This window comes from Triticum urartu, chromosome 7A (assembly GCF_056163025.1).
Source record: "Triticum urartu cultivar PI428250 chromosome 7A, HENAU_Tu73, whole genome shotgun sequence".
Taxonomy (NCBI): domain Eukaryota; kingdom Viridiplantae; phylum Streptophyta; class Magnoliopsida; order Poales; family Poaceae; genus Triticum; species Triticum urartu.
In genome coordinates this window covers 447,867,170-447,891,030 of record NC_141879.1, presented here as the reverse complement: position 1 = coordinate 447,891,030, position 23,861 = coordinate 447,867,170, and positions in this window count along the sequence as shown.

Here is a 23,861-nt window from a genome sequence, read left to right as displayed (position 1 = left end):
CAACTCTCTCCGAGAGTCCTTGAGTTGCTTAGGATTTCGAGGATTGCGAAACGAAAATGCAATAAAATATGATATGCATGAATGATCTATGTATAACATTCCAAATTGAAAATTTGGGATGTTACATCAAAAATGGCAGCAAAATGAGCTTGGACTCGGGTTTGAGCTGGATATTCGCGTTTGTGGGAGGAAGGAGTGTGTGGGTGTAGGAATAAGTGGAGGAGGGTCACCATGGGCCCACGAGGCAGGGGCGCGCCCAGGGGGGTTGGGCGCGCCCTCCACCCTCGTGGCCAGGTGGATGCCCCTCCTGATGTGTTCTCAGTGCCAAATATTCTCAAATATTCCAGAAAAAATCATATTTAAATTTCAGGGCATTTGGAGAACTTTTATTTTTGGGGTATTTTTATATTGCACGGATAATTCAGATAACAGATGGAAAATACTTATTTTTATTTTATTTAATATAAATAACAAAAAGTAAAAGGAGGGTACAGAAGGTTGTGCCTTCTAGTTTCATCCATCTCATGCTCATCAAAAGGAATCCACTAACAAGGTTGATCAAGTCTTGTTAACGAACTCATTCCGAATAACATGGAACCGGAGAAATTTCGAATAACACTATCTTACCTCAACGGGGATATGCACATCCCCAATAATAAGAATATCATATTTCTTCTTGACAGTAGGAAGAGGAAATTCAAAACCTCCAAATATAATCGATGGAATTTTTCCAATTGAGTTGATACAATGAACTTGAGGTTTTTTCCTCGGAAAGTGTACCGTATGATCATTACCATTAACATGAAATGTGACATTGCCTTTAGTGCAATCAATAACTGCCCCTGCAGTATTCAAAAAGGGTCTTCCAAGAATAATAGACATACTATCGTCCTCGGGGATATCAAGAATAACAAAGTCCGTTAAAATAGTAACGTTTGCAACTACAACAGGCACATCCTCACAAATACCGACAGGTATAGCAGTTGATTTATCAGCCATTTGCAAAGATATTTTAGTAGGTGTCAACTTATTCAAATCAAGTCTATGATATAAAGAGAGAGGCATAACACTAACACCGGCTACAAGATCACATAAAGCAGTTTTAACATAATTTCTTTTAATGGAGCATGGTATAGTTGGTACTCCGGGATCTCCTAGTTTTTCAGGTATTACACCTTTAAAAGTATAATTAGCAAGCATTGTGGAAATTTCAGCTTCCGGTATCTTTCTCTTATTTGTAACAATTTCTTTCATATACTTAGCATAAGGATTCATTTTAAGCATATCAGTTAATCGCATACGCAAAAAGATAGGTCTAATCATTTCAGCAAAGCGCTCAAAATCCTCAGCATCCTTTTTCTTGGATGGTTTGGGAGGAAAAGGCATGGGTTTCTGAACCCATGGTTCTCTTTCTTTACCATGTTTCCTAGCAACAAAGTCTTTCTTATCATAACGTTGATTCTTTGATTGTGGGTTATCAAGATCAACAGTAGGTTCAATTTCTATATCATTATCATTACTAGGTTGAGCATCATCATGAACATTATCATTAACATTATCACTAGTTTCAGGTTCATTACCCGATTGTGTTTCAGCATCAGAAATAGAAATATCAATTGGATTCTCAGGTGTTTCAGCAATAGGTTCACTAGAAGCATGCAAAGTCCTATCAGTTTTCTTTTTCTCCCTTTTAGAAGGACTAGGTGCATCTATATTATTTCTCTGAGAATCTTGCTCAATTCTCTTAGGGTGGCCTTCAGGATACAAAGGTTTCTGAGTCATTTTACCACCTCTAGTCATAACTCTAACATCATTATCATTTTTCTTACTATTCAATTCATTGAGCAAGTCATTTTGAGCTTTAAGTACTTGTTCTACTTGAGTGGTAACCATAGAAGCATGTTTACTAAGTTTAAGTTCACCTTTGACATTAGCCATATAATCACCCAAGTGTTCAAGCATATTTGAATTGTATTTCAATTGTCTACCAAAATAAGCATTGAAGTCTTCTTGCTTAACCATAAATTTATCAAACTCATCTAAGCATGGGCTAGCAAACTTAGTAAATGGGATTTCGGCTTTATCATATCTATAGAGAGAATTTACCTTTACTACCTGTGTCGGGTTATCAAGACCATGAGTTTCTTCAATAGGTAATGGATTAAGATCATATGTTTCTTCAACAAGTGGTAAATTAAGACCGTGTATTTCTTCAATAGGAGGTAAATTCTTAACATCTTCAGCTTTAATACCTTTTTCTTTCATAGATTTCTTTGCCTCTTGCATATCTTCGGGACTGAGAAATAGAACACCTCTCTTCTTCAGAGATGGTTTAGGAATAGGCCCAGGAAGTGGCCAATTATTTCATTTGTCAACATATTATTCAATAGAATTTCAGCTTCATCCGGTGTTCTTTCCCGAAAGTAGAACCAGGACAACTATCCAGGTAATCTCTGGAAGCATCGGTTAGTCCATTATAAAAGATATCAAGTATTTCATTTTTCTTAAGAGGATGATCAGGCAAAGCATTAAGTAACTTGAGAAGCCTCCCCCAAACTTGTGGGAGACTCTCTTCTTCAATTTGCACTAAATTATATATATCCCTTAAGGCAGCTTGTTTCTTATGAGCAGGGAAATATTTAGCACAGAAGTAATAAATCATATCCTGGGGACTACGCACACAACCAGGATCAAGAGAATTAAACCATATCTTAGCATCACCCTTTAATGAGAACAGAAATATTTTCAGGATATAAAAGTAACGAGTTCTCTCATCATTAGTGAACAGGATGGCTATATCATTTAATTTAGTAAGATGTGCCACAACAGTTTCAGATTCATAGCCATGAAAAGGATCAGATTCAACCAAAGTAATTATATCAGGATCAACAGTGAATTCATAATCCTTATCGGTAACACAGATAGGTGAAGTAGCAAAAGCAGGGTCAGGTTTCATTCTAGCATTAAGAGATTGCTCCTTCCATTTAACTAATAACCTCTTAAGTTCGTATCTATCTTTGCAAGCTAAAATAGCTAGAGCAGCTTCTTTTTCAAAAACATAACCCTCAGGAATAACAGGTGATACATACTCATTAGAGAGAGAGTCTTCATCATCACTTTCATCAATATTATCAGATTCAATATTTTCACTCTCTCTAACCCTAGAAAGTTGTTCATCAAGAAATTCACCAAGTGGCACAGTAGTATCAAGCATAGAAGTAGTTTCATCATAAGTATCATGCATAGCAGAAGTGGCATCATCAATAACATGTGACATATCAGAACGAATAGCAGAAGCAGGTTTAGGTGTCGCAAGCTTACTCAAAACAGAAGGTGAATCAAGTGCAGAGCTAGATGGCAGTTCCTTACCTCCCCTCGTAGTTGAGGGATAAATCTTAGTTTTTGGATCTCTCAAGTTCTTCATAATGATAAGCAGATATAAATCCCAAGTGACTCAAAGAATAGATCTATGCTCCCCGGCAACGGCGCCAGAAAATAGTCTTGATAACCCACAAGTATAGGGGATCGCAACAGTTTTTGAGGGTAGAGTATTCAACCCAAATTTATTGATTCAACACAAGGGGAGCCAAAGAATATTCTAAAGTATTAGCAGCTGAGTTGTCAATTCAACCACACCTAGAAACTTAATATCTACAGCAAAGTATTTAGTAGCAAAGTAATATGATAATAGTGGTAACGGTAGCAAAAGGTAAAGGTAGCAAAAGTAATGTTTTTGGTATTTTGTAGTGATGATAGCAATAGCAACAGAAAAGTAAATAAGCAAAGAACAATATATGGAAAGCTCGTAGGCAATGGATCGGTGATAGAGAATTATGCCGGATGCGGTTTATCATGTAACAGTCATAACCTAGGGTGACACAGAACTAGCTCCAATTCATCAATGTAATGTAGACATGTATTCCGAATATAGTCATACGTGCTTATGGAAAAGAACTTGCGTGTCATCTTTTGTCCTACCCTCCCGTGGCAGTGGGGTCCTAACGAAAACTAAGGGATATTAAGGCCTCCTTTTAATAGAGTACTAAACTAAAGCATTAACACATAGTGAATACACGAACTCCTCAAACTACGGTCATCACCGGTAAGTATCCCGATTATTGTCACTTCAGGGTTAACGGATCATAACACATAATAGGTGACTATAGACTTGCAAGATAGGATCAAGAACTCTCATATATTGATGAAAACATAATAGTGTTGGAAATATGCCCTAGAGGCAATAAGAAAATGGTTATTATTGTATTTCCTTGTTCATGATAATTGTCTATTGTTCATGCTATAATTGTATTAACCGGAAACCGTAATACATGTGTGAATACATAGACCACAACATGTCCCTAGTAAGCCTCTAGTTGACTAGCTCGTTGATCAATAGATGGTCATGGTTTCTTCACCATGGACATTGGATGTCATTGATAACGGGATCACATCATTAAGAGAATGATGTGATGGACAAGACCCAATCTTAAGCATAGCACAAGATCGTGTAGTTCGTTTGCTAAAGCTTTTCTAATGTCAAGTATCATTTCCTTAGACCATGGGATTGTGCAACTCGCGGATACTGTAGGAATGCTTTTGGTCCACCAAACTTCACAACGTAATTGGGTGGCTATAAAGGTGCACTACAGGTATCTCCGAAAGTGTCTGTTGGGTTGGCACGAATCGAGACTGGGATTTGTCACTCCGTATGACGGAGAGGTATCTCTGGGCCTACTCGGTAATGCATCATCATAATGAGCTCATTGTGACTAAGTAGTTTGTCACGGGATCATGCATTACGGAACGAGTAAACTGACTTGCTCGTAACGAGATTGAACGAGGTATTGGGATACCGACGATCGAATCTCAGGCAAGTAACGTACCGATTGACAAAGGGAATTGTATACGGGATTGCTTGAATCCTCGACATCGTGGTTCATCCAATGAGATCATTGTGGAACATGTGGGAGCCAACATGGGTATCCAGATCCCGCTGTTGGTTATTGGCCGGAGAGTTGTCTCAGTCATGTCTGCATGATTCCCGAACCCGTAGGGTCTACACACTTAAGGTCCGGTGACGCTAGGGTTATAGGGAAAGTTTGTACGTGGTTACCGAATGTTGTTCGGAGTCCCGGATGAGATCCCGGACGGCACGAGGAGTTCTGGAATGGTCCGGAGATAAAGGATAATATATAGGAAGTGAGGTTTTGACCATCGGAAGTGTTTCGGGCGACACCGGTAATGTACCGGGACCACAGGAGGGTTCCGGGGGTCCACCGGGAGGGGCCACCAGCCCCGGAGGCTTGCATGGGCCAAGAGTGGGAAGGGACAAGCCCCTGAGTGGGCTGGTGCGCCTCCCACCAGGGCCCAAGGCGCAGCTAGGAGGAGAAGGGGGGAAACCCTAGGCGCAGATGGGCCTAAGGCCCACCCTAGGGCGCCCCCCCCTCTCCCCCTCTTGGCCGGCCCCCTCCATCCCATCTAGGGCTGCCGCCCCCTAGGGGTGGGAACCCTAGAGGGGGCGCACCCTCCTCCCCTCCTCCTATAAATAGTGGGGGTTTTGGGGCTGCCCAACACACGAGTCTCTCCCCCCTCTTGGCACAGCCCTACCCCTCCCCCTCCTCGTCTCTTGCAGTGCTTGGCGAAGCCCTGCTGGCATGCCACGCTCCTCCACCATCACCACGTCGTCGTGCTGCCGCTGGACGGAGTCTTCCCCAACCTCTCCCTCTCTCCTTGCTGGATCAAGGCACGGGATATGTCACCGGGCTGTACGTGTGTTGAACACGGAGGCGCCGTTGTTCGGCGCTTAGATCAGAATCGACCGCGATCTGAATCCCTGCGTGTACGACTCCACCAACCGCGTTCTTGTAACACTTCCGCTTAGAGATCTTCAAGGGTATGAAGATGCACTCCCTCTCTCTCGTTTCTAGTATCTCCTGGATTGATCTTGGTGACACGTAGGAAATTTTTGAATTATTTCTATGTTCCCCAACAGTGGCATCATGAGCTAGGTCTATGCATAGATTCTATGCACGAGTAGAACACAAAGCAGTTGTGGGCAATGATTTGTTCAAATTGCTTACCGTTACTAGTCTTATCTTGATCCGGCGGCATTGTGGGATGAAGCAGCCCGGACCGACCTTACACGTACGCTTACGTGAGACTGGTTCCACCGACTGACATGCACTTGATGCATAAGGTGGCTGGCGGGTGTCTGTCTCTCCCACTTTGGTCGGATCGGATTCGATGAAAAGAGTCCTTATGAAGGGTAAATAGCAATTGGCATATCACCGTTGTGGTTTTGCGTAGGTAAGAAACGTTCTTGCTAGAAACCCATAGCAGCCACGTAAAACATGCATCAACAATTAGAGGACGTCTAACTTGTTTTTGCAGGGTTTGCTTTGTGATGTGATATAGCCAAAAGGATGTGATGAATGATATATGTGATGTATGAGATTGATCATGTTCTTGTAATAAGAATCACGACTTGCATGTCGATGAGTATGACAACCGGCAGGAGCCATAGGAGTTGTCTTAATTTATTTATGACCTGTATGTCAATGAAAACGCCATGTAATTACTTCACTTTATTTCTAACCGTTAGCCATAGTAGTAGAAGTAATTGTTGGCGAGGCAACTTCATGAAGACACGATGATGGAGATCATGGTGTCATGCCGGTGACGATGGTGTTCATGCCGTGCCTCGAAGATGGAGATCAAAGGCGCAAGATGATATTGGCCATATCATGTCACTTTATGATTTGCATGTGATGTTTTTCATGTTTTTACATCTTATTTGCTTAGAACGACGGTAACATAAATAAGATGATCCCTCATTAAAATATCAAGAATTGTGTTCCCCCTAACTGTCCACCGTTGCTAAGTGTAACATCCCAAATTTACAATTTGGAATGTTATACACTAGATCATCATTGCATATCATATTTATTGCATTCTGGTTGATCCTAGAAATTTCACGCAACTCAAGGACCCTCTGCGAGAGTTTGGGATTTCTTTATTTTCATATTTGAGATTTCTCAAATTTTGAAAATAGGATCATTTGATTTTATTTATTTTATCTTCAATTATTTCTATCATAAAAATATGAGAGAGGGAATAAAATGACTTTCCCAAAATAAAGAAATATTGAGGATTTAATGATAAAACCAAATAATTTTTTATTCTGGATTTATTTGCTATTTTATTTGAATTTAGGAAAAATGCGCGTTTTTCAAAATTCCATTTAGGCCCCAAATAAATGTTTACCCTGTGCGGCTTGATTTTAGAAGCCAGGTAAAATTTATTTCGGGATTTTTGGAGTCCGTTTAGTATTCCTTTTGTTTTTTTCTGAGCGTAATTATTTAAAAAAAATGAACCGACCTTGGGCCGTGTCCGGCAAGGACTCCGCCTGGCCGGGGCTTTATATAGCGAGCCACCCGGGCCACCCCAGCCCATGCCACGCCGCCCGCAAACCCTAGCCGCCGCCGGAACTCGCCGCCGACGAGGTCGAACCGCCCGCCGTTTTTTTTAGAAAACCGTTGGTTTCCGCCGGTTTATTTTCGTTTTTTTTTAGATTCGTTTTTTTAGATAGATCGGTTTTTTTTCTCGGTTTAGTTCATTAGCGAGCGTTTTCTCGTTCGTTCATTTTAACGAACGCGTTCTTCGTTTAGATCCAGATAACGAACGTTCGTTCGTTAATCCGTTCATCGTTTTTCTTTTCTCGGGTTAAATCCGCGATTTTTCTGATCGCGATTTCTGATCCGATTTTCGTTCTAGTATAACTTTTCGCTTGTTTATCGGAATCATGCGATTCAAGCTCCTGGAGTATCGTCTCGAAACTCTCTTTCCATTTAACCAACTCAAACAAGTTTTTGCTTCTGTAAAATTTGACCTAGATCCAAAATAGTAAACGAAGCTTGTTTCTTTTGCCGTTTGTCTTTCGTTGCTTCGTTCGATTTGATTCTTTTTGCCAACCGGAGTTCTTAAGTTGAACTTTCTGGTTAGATCTCTTATTTGAGTTTTACCTGTGCATTAGTCGAGTACTTATTGTATGCTTGTTTGTTTGTGATAGAGTACCGGGAGTGCGCCGCTTGCTACTTCGAATCGCTAGGTTTCGCGGATCATCAGCAAGGCAAGTAACACTTTGATCATATTTCCTATTACCCAGTTTTTATTGCATTAGATCAACCCTCACTCATTGCATGATTAGGATCTAAATAAATTGTGGGTTTGGGAAGTAGATGAGGTAGCACCTATTACCTGTTTTATATTCAAACCTTTGGGATTTACTTATACGTTTCCTTATTATGCCATGTTATGCTAGTAGACGTGGATTGGGTGAGTGTATTCAAGACAGATGTGAGATTGTTAAAATAATGGTTTATCTAAGGTGGCAACTTAAACACACATCTGGGTGGATTGAGGCACCTGGGTTTTCCAGCGATTGCCTGTTTTTTTGGACCGCCACCCAGGCTCAAAGGGATCATGAGATTATTCATACTAGAAACTTCCGCGTGCAGCCACAAGCTACTATGGGCTCTAGCATAGTTGACTAAGTCGTGCGAACTCTTACAGTGGTAGACTAGCAGATGTAGGGGATGTAGGTTGGTACGGTCTACCCGTTCGTAAGGTGCAAGCGCTTCCGAAAGACTGTGTCTCGGTCATCCGTTTCTCAAACATCATGTAGTGCGAGAATTCCAACGGAGGAGATCGAGTCTTGTGGGGAAAAGTGCGCAAACCTCTGTAGAGTGTATAAACTAATCATGGTTAGCCGTGTCCCCAGTTATGGACATCTTGAGTATCTAGTACTTGGATTATCATGTGAATCTCATCATGTTACTCTAATTAATTTTGTTGGGTTTTAATGATGTTACTTAATTGGGATTGAGAATGCTGTCAACCATTCTCAATGTTCAACAACCACCATGATAGTTAATTAAAATGTATTTATTTGCAGTAGGGAAAAATTTGCTTTACGTAAAACTGTAACCATAAAGCTTTCCACTAGCCAAATATGCATGTAGTATAGTCTTATTCCTTCATTGCTCTCCATGTGTTACATTGCCAGCATATTCCACGTGCTGACCCATTTCGGGCTGCAACGTTAATGTTCCAGACTTTTTAGACGACGAGTAAGGTGCTTTTAGGTCGTGGTTCTATACTCAGTGATGCCGTTGGAGTTGATGGACTCACTTATCTTCCAAGCCTTCCGCTATTATCGTTATTAGATGGCCTTAAGCCATATTTATTGTAATAAGTTCTCATTTGAGACATTCGATGTAATAAGTGTGTGATTGCTACTCTGTTACAAATCCTTCAAGTATTGTGTGGTGTCAGCATTACTGATCCAGGGATGACACCAGAGCACAGAGATTGGATCGTTTGAGGTCTGGTCGCTACACTAAGGTCCGTTGTTCCGAAGCACCACGTGATGATCGGGTGTGATAGGTTCTAACGTTCGCATACAGCGGGTGTAAGCCAGATTTACACACGCAATACACTTAGGTTAACTTGACGAGCCTAGCATGTACAGACATGGCCTCGGAACACGGAAGACCGAAAGGTCGAACATGAGTCGTATAGTGGATATGATCAACATGAAGATGTTCACCGGTGATGACTAGTCCGTCTCACGTGATGATCGGACATGGCCTAGTTGACTCGGATCATGTATCACTTAGATGACTAGAGGGATGTCTATCTAAGTGGGAGTTCATTGAATAATTTGATTAGATGAACTTAATTATCATGAACATAGTCAAAAGGTCTTTGCAAATTATGTCGTAGCTCACGCTTTGGTTCTACTGTTTTAGATATGTTCCTAGAGAAAATTTAGTTGAGAGTTAACAGTAGCAATTATGCGGACTGGGTCCGTGAACTGAGGATTGTCCTCATTGCTGCATAGAAGGGTTATGTCCTTAATGCACCGCTTAGTGTGTTGAACCCCGAGCATCGTCTGTAGATGTTGGGAAACATCTGACATACATGTTTTGATGACTACGTGATAGTTCAGTGCGTAATACTAACGGTTTAGAATTGTAGCACCAAAGACGTTTTTGAAACATCGCAGAACATATGAGATGTTCCAAAGACTGAAATTGGAATTTCAGACTAGTGCCCACGTCAAGAGGTATGAGACCTCTGACAAGTTTCTTAAGCCTTCAAACTAAGGGAGAAAAGCTCAATCATTGAGCATGTGCTCAGATTGTGTGAGTACTACAATCGCTTGAATCGAGTGGGAGTTAATCTTCCAGATGAGATAGTGATGGTTCTCCATAGTCACTGCCACCAAGCTATTGGAGCTTTACGATGAACTATAACATATCAGGGATAGATATGATGATCCTTGAGAAACTCGCGATGTTTGACACCGCGAAAGTAGAAATCAAGTAGGAGCATCAATTGTTGGTGGTTAAACCACTAGTTTCAAGAAGGGCAAGGGAAAGAAGGGATACTTCATGAGACGGCAAATCAGGTGCTGCTCTAGTGAAGAAACCCAAGGTTGAACCAAACCCGAGACTAAGTGCTTCTATAATGAGGGAAACGGTCACTGAAGCAGAACTACCCTAGATACTTGGTAGATGAGAAGGCTGGCAAGGTTGACAGAAGTATTTTGGATATATGTTATATTAATGTGTACTTTACTAGTACTCCTAGTAGCACCAGGGTAATAAATACTGGTTCGGTTGCTAAGTGTTAGTAACTCGAAATAAAAGGCTACGGAGACAAGCTAAAGGTGAGATGACGATATGTTGGAAGTGTTTCCAAGGTTGATGTGATCAAACATCACACGCTCCCTCTACCATCGGGATTGGTGTTAAACCGAAATAATTGTTATTTGGTGTTTGCGTTGAGCATAGACATGATTGGATTATGTTTATCACCATATGGTTATTCATTTAAGGAGAATAATGGTAACTCTGTTTATTTGAATAATACCTTCAATGGTCTTGCACCTAAAATGAATGGTTTATTGAATCTCGATCGTAGTGATACACATGTTCATGCCAAAAGATATAAGATAGTAATGATAGTACCACATACTTGTGGCACTGCCATTTGAGTCATGTTGCTATAAAACGCATGAAGAAGCTCCATGTTGATGGATCTTTGGACTCACTCTTTTTTGAAAAGATTGAGACATGCGAACCATGTCTATTGGTAGATATGCATGAAGAAACTCCATGCGGATGGATCGTTTGGACTCACTTGATTTTCAATCACTTCAGACATGCAAATCATACCACATGGGCAAGATGACTGAAAGGCCTCGTTTTTAGTAAGATGGAACAAGAAAGCAACTTGTTGGAAGTAATACATTTTGATGTGTGCAGTCCAATGAGTGTTGAGGCACGCAGTGGATATCGTTATGTTCTTACTTCACAGATGATTTGAGTAGATGCTGAGTATATTTACTTGGTGAAACACAAGTCTGAATTATTGAAAGGTTTAAGTAATTTCAGAGTGAAGATGAAGATCGTCGTGACAAGATGATAAAATGTCTAAGATATGATCATAGAGATGAATATCTGAGTTACGAGTTTGGCACACAATTAAGACATTGTGGAAATTATTTCACAACTAATACCACCTGGACCACCATAGTGTGATCATGTGTCCGAACATCATAACTGCACCCTATTGGATATGGTGCATACCATGATGTATCTTATCGAATTACCACTATCGTTTATGGGTTAGGCATTAGAGACAACTGCATTCACTTTAAATAGGGCACCACACAATTCCGTTGAGACGACACCATATGAACTATGGTTTAGAGAAACCTAAGCTGTCGTTTCTTAAAAGTTTGGGGCTGCGATGCTTATGTGAAAAACTTTTAGGCTGATAAGCTCGAACCCAAAGAGGATAAATGCATCTTCATAGAATACCCAAAAATAGTTGGGTATACCTCCTATTTCAGATCCGGAAGCAAAAGTGATTGTTTCTAGAAACGGGTCCTTTCTCGAGGAAAAGTTTCTCTCGAAAGAATTGAGTGGGAGGGTGGTGGAGACTTGATGAGGTTATTGAACCATCACTTCAACTAGTGTGTAGCAGGGCACAGGAAGTTGTTCCTGTGGCACCTACACTAATTGAAGTGGAAGCTTATGATAGTGAACATGAAACTTCGGATCAAGTCACTACCAAACCTCATAGGTCGACAAGGATGTGTACTACTTCAGAGAGGTACGTAATCCTGTCTTGGAAGTCATGTTGCTAGACAACAATGAACCTATGAGCTATGGAGAAGCGATGGTGGGCCCGGATTCCGACGAATGGCTCGAGGCCATAAAATCCGAGAGAGGATCCATGTATAAAACAAAGTATAGACTTTGAAAGAACTACTTGATGGCCGTAAGGCTGTTGGGTGCAGATGGATTTTAAAAGGAAGACGGACAATGATGGTAAGTGTCACCATTAAGAAAGCTTGACATGTCGTTAAGATGTTTCCCGACAAGTTCAAGGAGTTGACTACGATGAGACTTTTTCACTTGTAGCGATGCTAAGAGTATGTTGGAATTATGTTAGCGGTTATTGTATTATTTATGAAATCTTGCAGATAGGATGCCAAAACATTGTTTCCTCGACGATTTTCTTGAGGAAAGGTTGTATGTGATACAACCAGAAGGTTTTGTCAATCCTGAAAGATGCTAACAAGTATGCAAAGCTCCAGCAATCCTTCTAAGGACTGGAGTAAGCATCTCGGAATTGGAATGTACGCTTTGGTGAGATGATCAAAGATTTTGGGTTTATAAAAAGTTTATGAGAAACTTGTATTTCCAAAGAAGTGAGTGGGAGCACTATAGAATTTTTGATGAGTATATGTTGTTAACATATTGTTGATCATAAATGATGTAGAATTTCTGGAAAGCATGCAGGGTTATTTGAAAAGTGTTTTTCAATGGAAAACCTGGATTAAGCTACTTGAACATTGAGCGTCAAGATCTATAAGGATAGATCAAAAACGCTTAATAGTATTTTCAAATGAATACATACCGTGACAAGATTTTGAAGGAGTTCAAAATAGATTAGCAAAGAAGGAGTTCTTGGCTGTGTTACAAGGTGTGAGTATTGAGTAAGACTCAAGACCTGACCACGTCAGAAGAGAGAGAAAGGACGAAGGTTGTCCCCTATGCTTTAGACGTAGGCTCTACAGTATGCTATGTTGTGTACCGCACCTGAAGTGTGCCTTGCCATGACTCAGTCAAGGGGTACAAAAGTGATGCAGGAATGGATCACATGACAGCGGTCGAACTTATCCTTAGTAACTAGTGGACTAAGGAATTTTCTCGATTATGGAGGTGGTAAAAGAGTTCGTCGTAAAGGGTTACGTCGATGCAAACTTTGACACTAATCCGGATGACTCTGAGTAGTAAACCGGATTCGTATAGTAGAGCAGTTATTTGGAATAGCTCAAAGTAGCGCGTGGTAGCTGCATCTACAAGATGACATAGAGATTTGCAAAAGCACACATGGATCTGAAAGGTTCAGACCCATTGACTAATAAACCTCTCTCACAAGCAAGATATGAACAAACCCCATGCGTGTTGGATTCATTACAATCACATAGTGATGTGAACTAGATTATTGACTCTAGTGCAAGTGGGAGACAGTTGGAAATATGCCCTAGAGGCAATAATAAAATGGTTATTATTGTATTTCCTTGTTCATGATAATTGTCTATTGTTCATGCTATAATTTTATTAACTAGAAACCGTAATACATGTGTGAATACATAGACCACAACATGTCCCTAGTAAGCCTCTAGTTGACTAGCTCGTTGATCAATAGATGGTCATGGTTTCCTGACCATGGACATTGGATGTCATTGATAATGGGATCACATCATTAGGAGAATGATGTGATGGAGAAGACCCAATCTTAAGCGTAGCACAAGATCGTGTAGTTCGTTTGCTAAAGCTTTTCTAATGTCAAGTATCATTTCCTTAGACCATGAGATTGTGCAACTCCCGGATACCGTAGGAATGCTTTGGGTGCACCAAACTTCAGAACATAACTGGGTGGCTATAAAGGTGCACTACAGGTATCTCCGAAAGTGTTTGTTGGGTTGGCACGAATCGAGACTGGGATTAGTCACTCCGTATGACGGAGAGGTATCTCTAGGCCCACTCGGTAATGCATCATCATAATGAGCTCATTGTGGCTAAGTAGTTCGTCACGGGATCATGCATTACGGAACGAGTAAAGTGACTTGCTGGTAACGAGATTGAACGAGGTATTGGGATGCCGATGATCGAATCTCTGGCAAGTAGCATACCGATTGACAAAGGGAATTGTATATGGGGTTGCTTGAATCCTCGACATCGTGGTTCATCCGATGAGATCATCGTGGAACATGTGGGAGCCAACATGGGTATCCAGATCCCGTTGTTGGTTATTGGCCGGAGAGTTGTCTCGGTCATGTCTGCATGATTCCCGAACCCGTAGGGTCTACACACTTAAGGTCCGATGACGCTAGGGTTATAGGGAAAGTTTGTACGTGGTTACCGAATGTTGTTCGGAGTCCCGGATGAGATCCCGGACATCATGAGGAGTTCTGGAATGGTCCGGAGGTAAAGGATAATATATAGGAAGTGAGGTTTGACCACCAGAAGTGTTTCAGTTCTGGGGGTCCACCAGGAGGGGCCACCAGCCCCGAAGGCTTGCATGGGCCAAGAGTGGGAAGGGACCAGCCCCTGAGTGGGCTGGTGCGCCTACCACCAGGGCCCAAGGCGCAGCTAGGAGGAGAAGGGGGAAACCCTAGGCGCAGATGGGCCTAAGGCCCACCCTAGGGCGCGGCCCCCCTCTCCCCCTCTTGGTCGGCCCCCTCCATCCCATCTAGGGCTGCCGCCCCCCTAGGGGTGGGAACCCTAGAGGGGGGCGCACCCTCCTCCCCTCCTCCTATAAATAGTGGGGGTTTTGGGGCTTCCCAACACACGAGTCTCTCCCCCTCTTGGTGCAGCCCTACCCCTCTCCCTCCTCGTCTCTTGCAGTGCTTAGCGAAGCCCTGCTGGCATGCCACGCTCCTCCACCATCACCATGCCGTCGTGCTGCTGCTGGACGGAGTCTTCCCCAACCTCTCCCTCTCTCGTTGCTGGATCAAGGCGCGGGAAACGTCACCGGGCTGTACATGTGTTGAACGCGGAGGCACCGTTGTTCGGCGCTTAGATCGGAATCGACCGCGATCTGAATCGCTGCATGTACGACTCCACCAACCGCGTTCTTGTAACGCTTCCGCTTAGCGATCTTCAAGGGTATGAAGATGCACTCCCTCTCTCTTGTTGCTAGTATCTCCTAGATTGATCTTGGTGACACGTAGGAAAATTTTGAATTATTGCTACGTTCCCCAACAAATAGGTTCAGATCTGAAATCATGGCACTTGGGCCCTAGTGACAAGCATTAAGCATAGCAAAGTCATAGCAACATCAATCTTAGAACATAGTGGATACTAGGTATCAAACCCTAACAAAACTAACTCAATTACATGATAAATCTCATCCAACCCATCACCGTCCAGCAAGCCTACGATGGAATTACTCACGCACGGCGGTGAGCATCATGAAATTGGTGATGCAGGAAGGTTGATGATGACGATGGCGACGGATTCCCCTCTCCGGTGCCCCGAACAGACTCCAGATCAGCCCTCCCGAGAGGTTTTAGGGCTTGGCAGCGGCTCCGTATCGTAAAACGCGATGAATCCTTCTCTTTTATTTTTTTCTCTCTGAAACCAAATATATAGAGTTGGATTTGAGGTCGGAAGACCTCTAGGGGGCCCACGAGGTATGGGGCACACCCTAGGGGGGCAGGCGTGCCCCCCACCCTCGCGGCTAGGGTGTGGGCCCCCTGGTCTTCATCTTTTGCAAGGATTTTTTATTATTTCCGAAAAGATGTTCCGTGAAGTTTCAGGTCATTCCGAGAACTTTTGTTTCTACACATAAATAACACCATGGTAATTCTGCTGAAAACAACGTCAGTCTGGGTTAGTTCCATTCAAATAATGCAAGTTAGAGTCCAAAATAAGGGAAAAAGTGTTTGGAAAAGTAGATACGACGGAGACGTATCAATCGTGCATAGCTCCTCATGGATGGCGAGCTCCTCCTTCATCTTGATGTCGCGGACACCATCGAGAAACGCTGAGATGATGGCCTCATCCATCACCTTGGGGATCTTAAGAAGAACGTTGTTGAAGCGCTGGATGTACTTCTGTAGGGTCTCTCCCAGCTGTTGCTTGACGCGGCGTATGTCACCCGCGGCTGGAGGGCGGTCGCGAGTACCCTGGAAGTTGGCGATGAAGCGGTTGCGCATCTCACCCTAGGAGGAGATTGATCCCGCGGGCAGGTTCAGGAGCCATGAGCGGGCGCCATCCTTGAGAGCCATAGGGAACCAGTTCGCCATGACTTTCTCGTCGTCGTTGGCCACCTCGATGCTCAGTTCGTAGAGCTACAGGAACTCCGCGGGGCCTTAGCGTGGAGGCAGATCCGGCTTGAACTTGTCTGGCCAAACAACAGTGCGCAGCTCGGGAGCGAAGGCGCTGCAGCCTGCGGTGGCCACTGGGGTCCTCGGCGGGGGTGGAGCCTGCCCTTGATGTCCGCGCACCACCGCCGCAGGCGGCACGCAGTCTTGTTGTGGTGGCGCCGGGAGCGCCGGAGCATTTTCTTGCTGTCGGGGAACCTCTTGGCAGCTTCCTTCTTCGTGTGCAGGCACATGGCGTGGCGGATCATGCCACGGGACCATGCGTCTTGGGGCGAGCACACCGTCTTGACGCGGAGGGGGCGGTGGTGCTCCGTGAGCTGTGCATCTCGGTGTGAGGGTGTCGTCCTGATGCGGAGGCGACGGAGGCGCTCCGTGAGCTACATCGCCCGCGGCTGGAGGTGGGCGAGGCAGTGAGAGTGATGGTGCAGGGGAGCCCCCAGACGCGTTGACGAGCTCGGCGATGCATTCTAACCAGTCCTTGTAGAGGTCGTCGACCGAGCGGTAGCGCAGGAGCTCGTGTGCCATGAGTAGCGCAGCCTGCGCGTCCGTGGGTGCGCAGGGAGCGTGAGACGATGAGCCGGCCGGAGTCAGCGACGGGGTGGCGGTGCGGCCGTCTCGCCGCACGGAGGGGTGCAGTGATGTGTTGGAAATATGCCCTAGAGGCAATAATAAAATGGTTATTATTATATTTCCTTGTTCATAATAATTGTCTATTATTCATGCTATAATTGTGTTATCCGAAAATCGTAATACATGTGTGAATACATAGACCACAACATGTCCCTAGTGAGCCTCTAGTTGGCTAGCTCGTTGATCAATAGATGGTTACAGTTTCCTGACAATGGACATTGGATGTTATTGATAATGGGATCACATCATTAGGAGAATGATGTGATGGACAAGACCCAATCCTAAGCATAGCGCAAGATCGTGTAGTTCGTCTGCTAAAGATTTTCTAATGTCAAGTATCTTTTCCTTAGACCATGAGATTGTGCAACTCCCGGATACTGTAGGAATACTTTGGGTGTCCCAAATGTCACAACGTAACTGGGTGGCTATAAAGGTGCACTATGGGTATCTCCAAAAGTGTTTGTTGGGTTGGCACGAATCGAGACTGGGATTTGTCACTCTGTATGACGGAGAGGTATCTCTGGGCCCACTCGGTAAGACATCATCGTAATGAGCTCAGTGTGACTAAGGTTTGGTCACGAGATGATGTGTTGTGGAACGAGTAAAGTGACTTGCCGGTAACGAGATTGAACGAGGTATTGGGATACCGACGATCGAATCTCGGGCAACTAACGTACCGATTGACAAAGGGAATTGTATACGGGATTGCTTGAATCCTCGATATCATGGTTCATCCGATGAGATCATCGTGGAACATGTGGGAGCCAACATGGGTATCCAGATCCTGCTGTTGGTTATTGGCCGGAGAGTTGTCTCGGTCATGTGTGCATGGTTCCCGAACCCGTAGGGTCTACACACTTAAGGTTCGATGACGCTAGGGTTATTAGGAAGATTTGTATGTGATTACCGAATGTTGTTCGGAGTCCCGGATGAGATCCCGGACGTCACGATGAGTTCTGGAATAGTCCGGAGGTGAAGATTTATATATGGGAAGTCATCATACGGTCACCGGAAATATTCGGGGGTATGTCGGTATTGTACCGGGACCACCAGAGGGGTTCCGGGGGTCCACCGGGAGGGTCCACCTGCCCTGGAGGGCCTTATGGGCTGTAGGTGGAAGGGAACCAGACCCTAGTGGGCTGGGCGCCATCCCACCCTAGGGCCCATGCGCCTAGGGTTTGGGGGGAACCCTAAGGGGGGCGCCACCCTTGCTTGGGGGCCAAGCCCCTCCCCCTTGGCCGCCCCCCCCCCCCTCTAGATCTCATCTAGAGGGGCCGGCTCCCCTTCCCCCTTCTCCCTATAAATAGAGGGGCGAGGGGAGGGTTGCAGCACCACATCCAAGGCGCAGCCCCTCCCCTCCCCAACACCTCTCCTCCTCCGCGTGAGCTTGGCGAAGCCCTGCCGGAGAACTATCACTCCATCACCACCACGCCATCGTGCTGCTATTGGAGCCTTCTTCCTCAACCTCTCCCTCCTCCTTGCTAGATCAAGGTGCGGGAGACGTCACCAGGCTGCACGTGTGCGGAACGCAGAGGCACCGTTGTTCGGTGCTTAGATCAGATTCGGCCGTGATCTGAATCACTACGTGTATGACTCCTCCAACCGCGTTCTTGCAACGCTTCCGACTCGCGATCTTCAAGGGTATGAAGATGCACTCCCCTCTCTCTCGTTGCTAGTTACTCCATAGATTGATCTTGGTGATGCGTAGAAAAATTTTAATTTCTGCAACGATCCCCAACAGTGGCATCATGAGCTAGGTCTATGCGTAGTTTCTATGCACGAGTAGAACACAAGTTGTTGTGGGCGTCGATTTTGTCAATTTACTTGCCGTTACTAGTCTTATCTTGATTCGGCGGCATCGTGGGATGAAGCGTCCCGGACCGACCTTACACGTACGCTTACGTGAGACCGGTTCCACCGACTGACATGCAGTAGTTGCATAAGGTGCCTAGCGGGTGTCTGTCTCTCGCACTTTAGTCGGATCGGATTCGATGAAAATGGTCCATATGAAGGGTAAATAGAAATTGGCATATCATGTTGTGGTTTTGGCGTAGGTAAGAAACGTTCTTGCTAGAAACCTATAGCAGCCACGTAAAAAACCTTGCAACAACAATTAGAGGACATCTAACTTGTTTTTGCAGCATATGCCGTGTGATGTGATATGGCCAAAAGGATCATGTTCTTGTAATAGGAATCACGACTTGCATGTCGATGAGTATGACAACCGGCAGGAACCATAGGAGTTGTCTTAATTTATTTATGACCTGCGTGTCAACATAAACGTAATGTAATTACTTTACTTTATCGCTAACCGTTAGCCATAGTAGTAGAAGTAATAGTTGGAGAGACAACTTCATGAAGACACAATGATGGAGATCATGATGATGGAGGTCATGGTGTCATGACGGTGATGATGATGATCATGGCGTCCCGAAGATGGAGATCAAAAGGAGAAAAATGATATTGGCCATATCATGTCACTATTTGATTGCATGTGATGTTTATCATGTTTTTACATCTTATTTGCTTAGAACGACGGTAGCATAAATAAGATGATCCCTCATTAAAATATCAAGAATGGTGTTCCCCCTAATTGTGCACTGTTCCTAAGGTCCGTTGTTCCGAAGCACCACGTGATGATCGGGTGTGATAGGTTCTAACGTTCGCATACAACGGGTGTAAGCCAGATTTACACACGCAATACACTTAGGTTGACTTGACGAGCCTAGCATGTACAGACATGGCCTCGGAACACGGAAGACCGAAAGGTCGAACATGAGTCGTATAGAAGATACGATCAACATGAAGATGTTCACCAATGATGACTAGTCCGTCTCACGTGATGATCGGACATGGCCTAGTTGACTCGGATCATGTATCACTTAGATGACTAGAGGGATGTCTATCTGAGTGGGAGTTCATTAAATAATTTGATTAGATGAACTTAATTATCATGAACATAGTCTAAAAAAACTTTGCAATATGTCTTGTAGATCAAATGGCCCATGCTAATGTTGCCCTCAACTTCAACGCGTTCCTAGAGAGAACAAAGATGAAAGACGATGGCAGCAACTACACGTACTGGGTCCATAACCTGGGGATTATCCTCATAGCTGCCAAGAAAGCATATTTCCTTGATGCACCGCTAGGTGAAGCACCTGTTTTCCCAGCAGATCAAGATGTTATGAACGCCTGGCAGACACGCAGTGATGATTACTCCCTGGTTCAGTGCGGCATTCTTTACAGCTTAGAACCGGGGCTCCAAAAGCGTTTTGAGCAACACTGAGCATATGAGATGTTCCAAGAGCTGAAAATGGTTTTCCAAGCTCATGCCCGGGTCGAGAGATATGAAGTCTCCGACAAGTTCTACAGTTGTAAGATGGAGGAGAATAGTTCTGTCAGCGAGCACATACTCAAAATGTCTGGGTTGCACAACCGCTTGTCTCAACTAGGAGTTAATCTCCCGGATGATGCGGTCGTTGACAGAATCCTTCAGTCGCTCCCACCCAGCTACAAGAGCTTTGTGATGAACTTCAATATGCAGGGGATTGAAAAGACTATTCCTGAGGTATATTCAATGCTGAAATCAGTGGAGGTGGAAATCAAAAAGGAACATCAAGTGTTGATGGTGAATAAAACCACTAAGTTCAAGAAAGGCAAGGGTAAAAAGAACTTCAAGAACGACGACAAGGGAGTTGTCGCGCCCGGTAAGCAAGCTGCCGGGAAGAAGCCAAAGAATGGACCCAAGCCTAAGACAGAGTGCTTTTATTGCAAGGGAAACGGTCACTGGAAGCGGAACTGCCCCAAGTACTTAGCGGATAAGAAGGCCGGCAATGTCAAAGGTACATGTGATATACATGTTATTGATGTGTACCTAACCAGCAGTCGTAGTACCTCTTGGGTATTTGATACCGGTGCAGTTGCTCATATTTGTAACTCAAAACAGGAGCTGCGGAATAAACGGAGACTGGCGAAGGACGAGGTGATGATGCGCGTCGGGAATGGTCCCAAGGTCGATGTGGTCGTCGTCGGCACGCTACCTCTACATTTACCTACGGGATTAGTTTTAAACCTCAATAATTGTTATTTAGTACCAGCTTTGAGCATGAACATTGTATCTGGATCTCGTTTAATGCGAGACGGCTACTCATTTAAATCTGAGAATAATGGTTGTTCTATTTATATGAGAGACATGTTTTATGGTCATGCCCCGCTGGTCAATGGTTTATTCTTATTTAATCTCGAATGTGATGTTACACATATTCATAGTGTGAATGCCAAAAGATGTAAGGTTGATAATGATAGTCCCACATACTTGTGGCACTGCCGCCTTGGTCACATCGGTGTCAAATGCATGAAGAAACTCCATGCAGATGGACTTTTGGAGCCTCTTGATTATGAATCATTTGACATGTGCGAACCATGCCTCATGGGAAAAATGACCAAGAGTCCTTTCTCCAGAACAATGGAGCGAGCAACCAACTTATTGGAAATCATACATACTGATGTGTGCGGTCCAATGAGTGTTGAGGCTCGCGGAGGCTATTGTTATGTTCTCACCCTCACTGATGACTTGAGTAGATATGGTTATGTCTACTTAATGAAACACAAGTCTGAGACCTTTGAAAAGTTCAAGGAATTTCAGAGTGAGGTTGAGAATCAACGTGATAGGAAAATCAAGTTCTTATGATCAGATCGTGGGGGAGAATATTTGAGTCACGAATTTGGCACGCACTTAAGGAAATGCGGAATTGTTTCACAACTCACGCTGCCCGGAACACCTCAGCGTAATGGTGTGTCCGAATGTCGTAATCGCACTCTATTGGATATGGTACGATCTATGATGTCTCTTACCGATCTACCGCTGTCATTTTGGGGTTATGCTATAGAGACTGCCGCATTCACTTTAAATAGGGCTCCGTCGAAATCCGTTGAGATGACACCGTATGAATTGTGGTTTGGTAAGAAACCTAAGCTGTCATTTCTAAAAGTTTGGGGATGCGATGCTTATGTCAAGAAACTTCAACCTGAAAAGCTCGAACCCAAATCGGAAAAATGCGTCTTCATAGGATACCCTAAGGAAACTATTGGATATACCTTATACCTCAGATCCGAAGGCAAGATCTTTGTTGCCAAGAATGTTTCCTTTCTAGAGAAAGAGTTTCTCTCGAAAGAAGTAAGTGGGAGGAAAGTAGAACTTGATGAAGTATTGCCTCTTGAACCGGAGAGTGGCGCAGCTCAAGAAAATGTTTCTGAGGTGCCTGCACCGACTAGAGAGGAAGTTAATGATGATGATCATGAAACTTCAGATCAAGTTGCTACTGAACTTTGTAGGTCCACAAGGACACGTTCCGCACCAGAGTAGTACGGCAACCCTGTCCTGGAAATCATGTTGTTAGACAATGGTGAACCTTCGAACTATGAAGAAGCAATGGCGGGCCCAGATTCTGACAAATGGCTAGAAGCCATGATATCCGAGATAGGATCCATGTATGAAAACGAAGTATGGACTTTGACTGACTTGCCCGATGATCGGCGAGCCATAGAAAATAAATGGATATTTAAGAAGAAGACAGACACGGATGGTAATGTGACCATCTATAAGGCTCGGCTTGTCGCTAAGGGTTATCGACAAGTTCAAGGGGTTGACTACGATGAGACTTTCTCACCCGTAGCGAAGCTAAAGTCCGTTCGAATCATGTTAGCAATTGCCGCATTCTATGATTATGAGATATGGCAAATGGACGTCAAAACGGCATTCCTTAATGGTTTCCTTAAGGAAGAATTGTATATGATGCAGCCAGAAGGTTTTGTCAATCCTAAGAATGCTGACAAGGTGTGCAAGCTCCAACGCTCAATCTATGGGCTGGTGCAAGCATCTCGGAGTTGGAACATTCGATTTGATGCGATGATCAAAGCATTTGGGTTTACGCAGACTTATGGAGAAGCCTGTGTTTACAAGAAAGTGAGTGGGAGCTCTGTAGCATTTCTCATATTATATGTGGATGACATACTATTGATGGGAAATGATATAGAATTCTCGGAAAGCATAAAGGCCTACTTGAACAAGTGTTTTTCAATGAAGGATCTTGGAGAAGCTGCTTATATATTAGGCATCAAGATCTATAGAGATAGATCGAGACGCCTCATTGGTCTTTCACAAAGTATGTACCTTGACAAGATATTGAAGAAGTTCAATATGGATCAGTCCAAGAAGGGCTTCTTGCCTGTATTGCAAGGTATGAGATTGAGCACGGCTCAATGCCCGACCACGGCAGAAGATAGAGAAAAGATGAGCGTCGTCCCCTATGCCTCCGCCATAGGGTGTATTATGTATGCCATGCTGTGTACCAGACCTGATGTAAACCTTGCCGTAAGTTTGGTAGGAAGGTACCAAAGTAATCCCGGCATGGAACACTGGACAGCGGTCAATAATATCCTAAAGTACCTGAAAAGGACTAGGGATATTTTTCTCGTTTATGGAGGTGACGAAGAGCTCGTCGTAAAGGGTTACGTCGATGCTACCTTCGACACAGATCTGGATGACTCCAAGTCACAAACCGGATACGTGTATATTTTGAATGGTGGGGCAGTCAGCTGGTGTAGCTGGTGTAGTTGCAAGCAAAGTGTCGTGGCAGGATCTACATGTGAAGCGCAGTACATGGCAGCCTCGGAGGCATCACAAGAAGCAATCCGGATGATGGAGTTCATTACCGACCTAGGAGTTATTCCCGATGCGTCGGGCCCGATGACTCTCTTC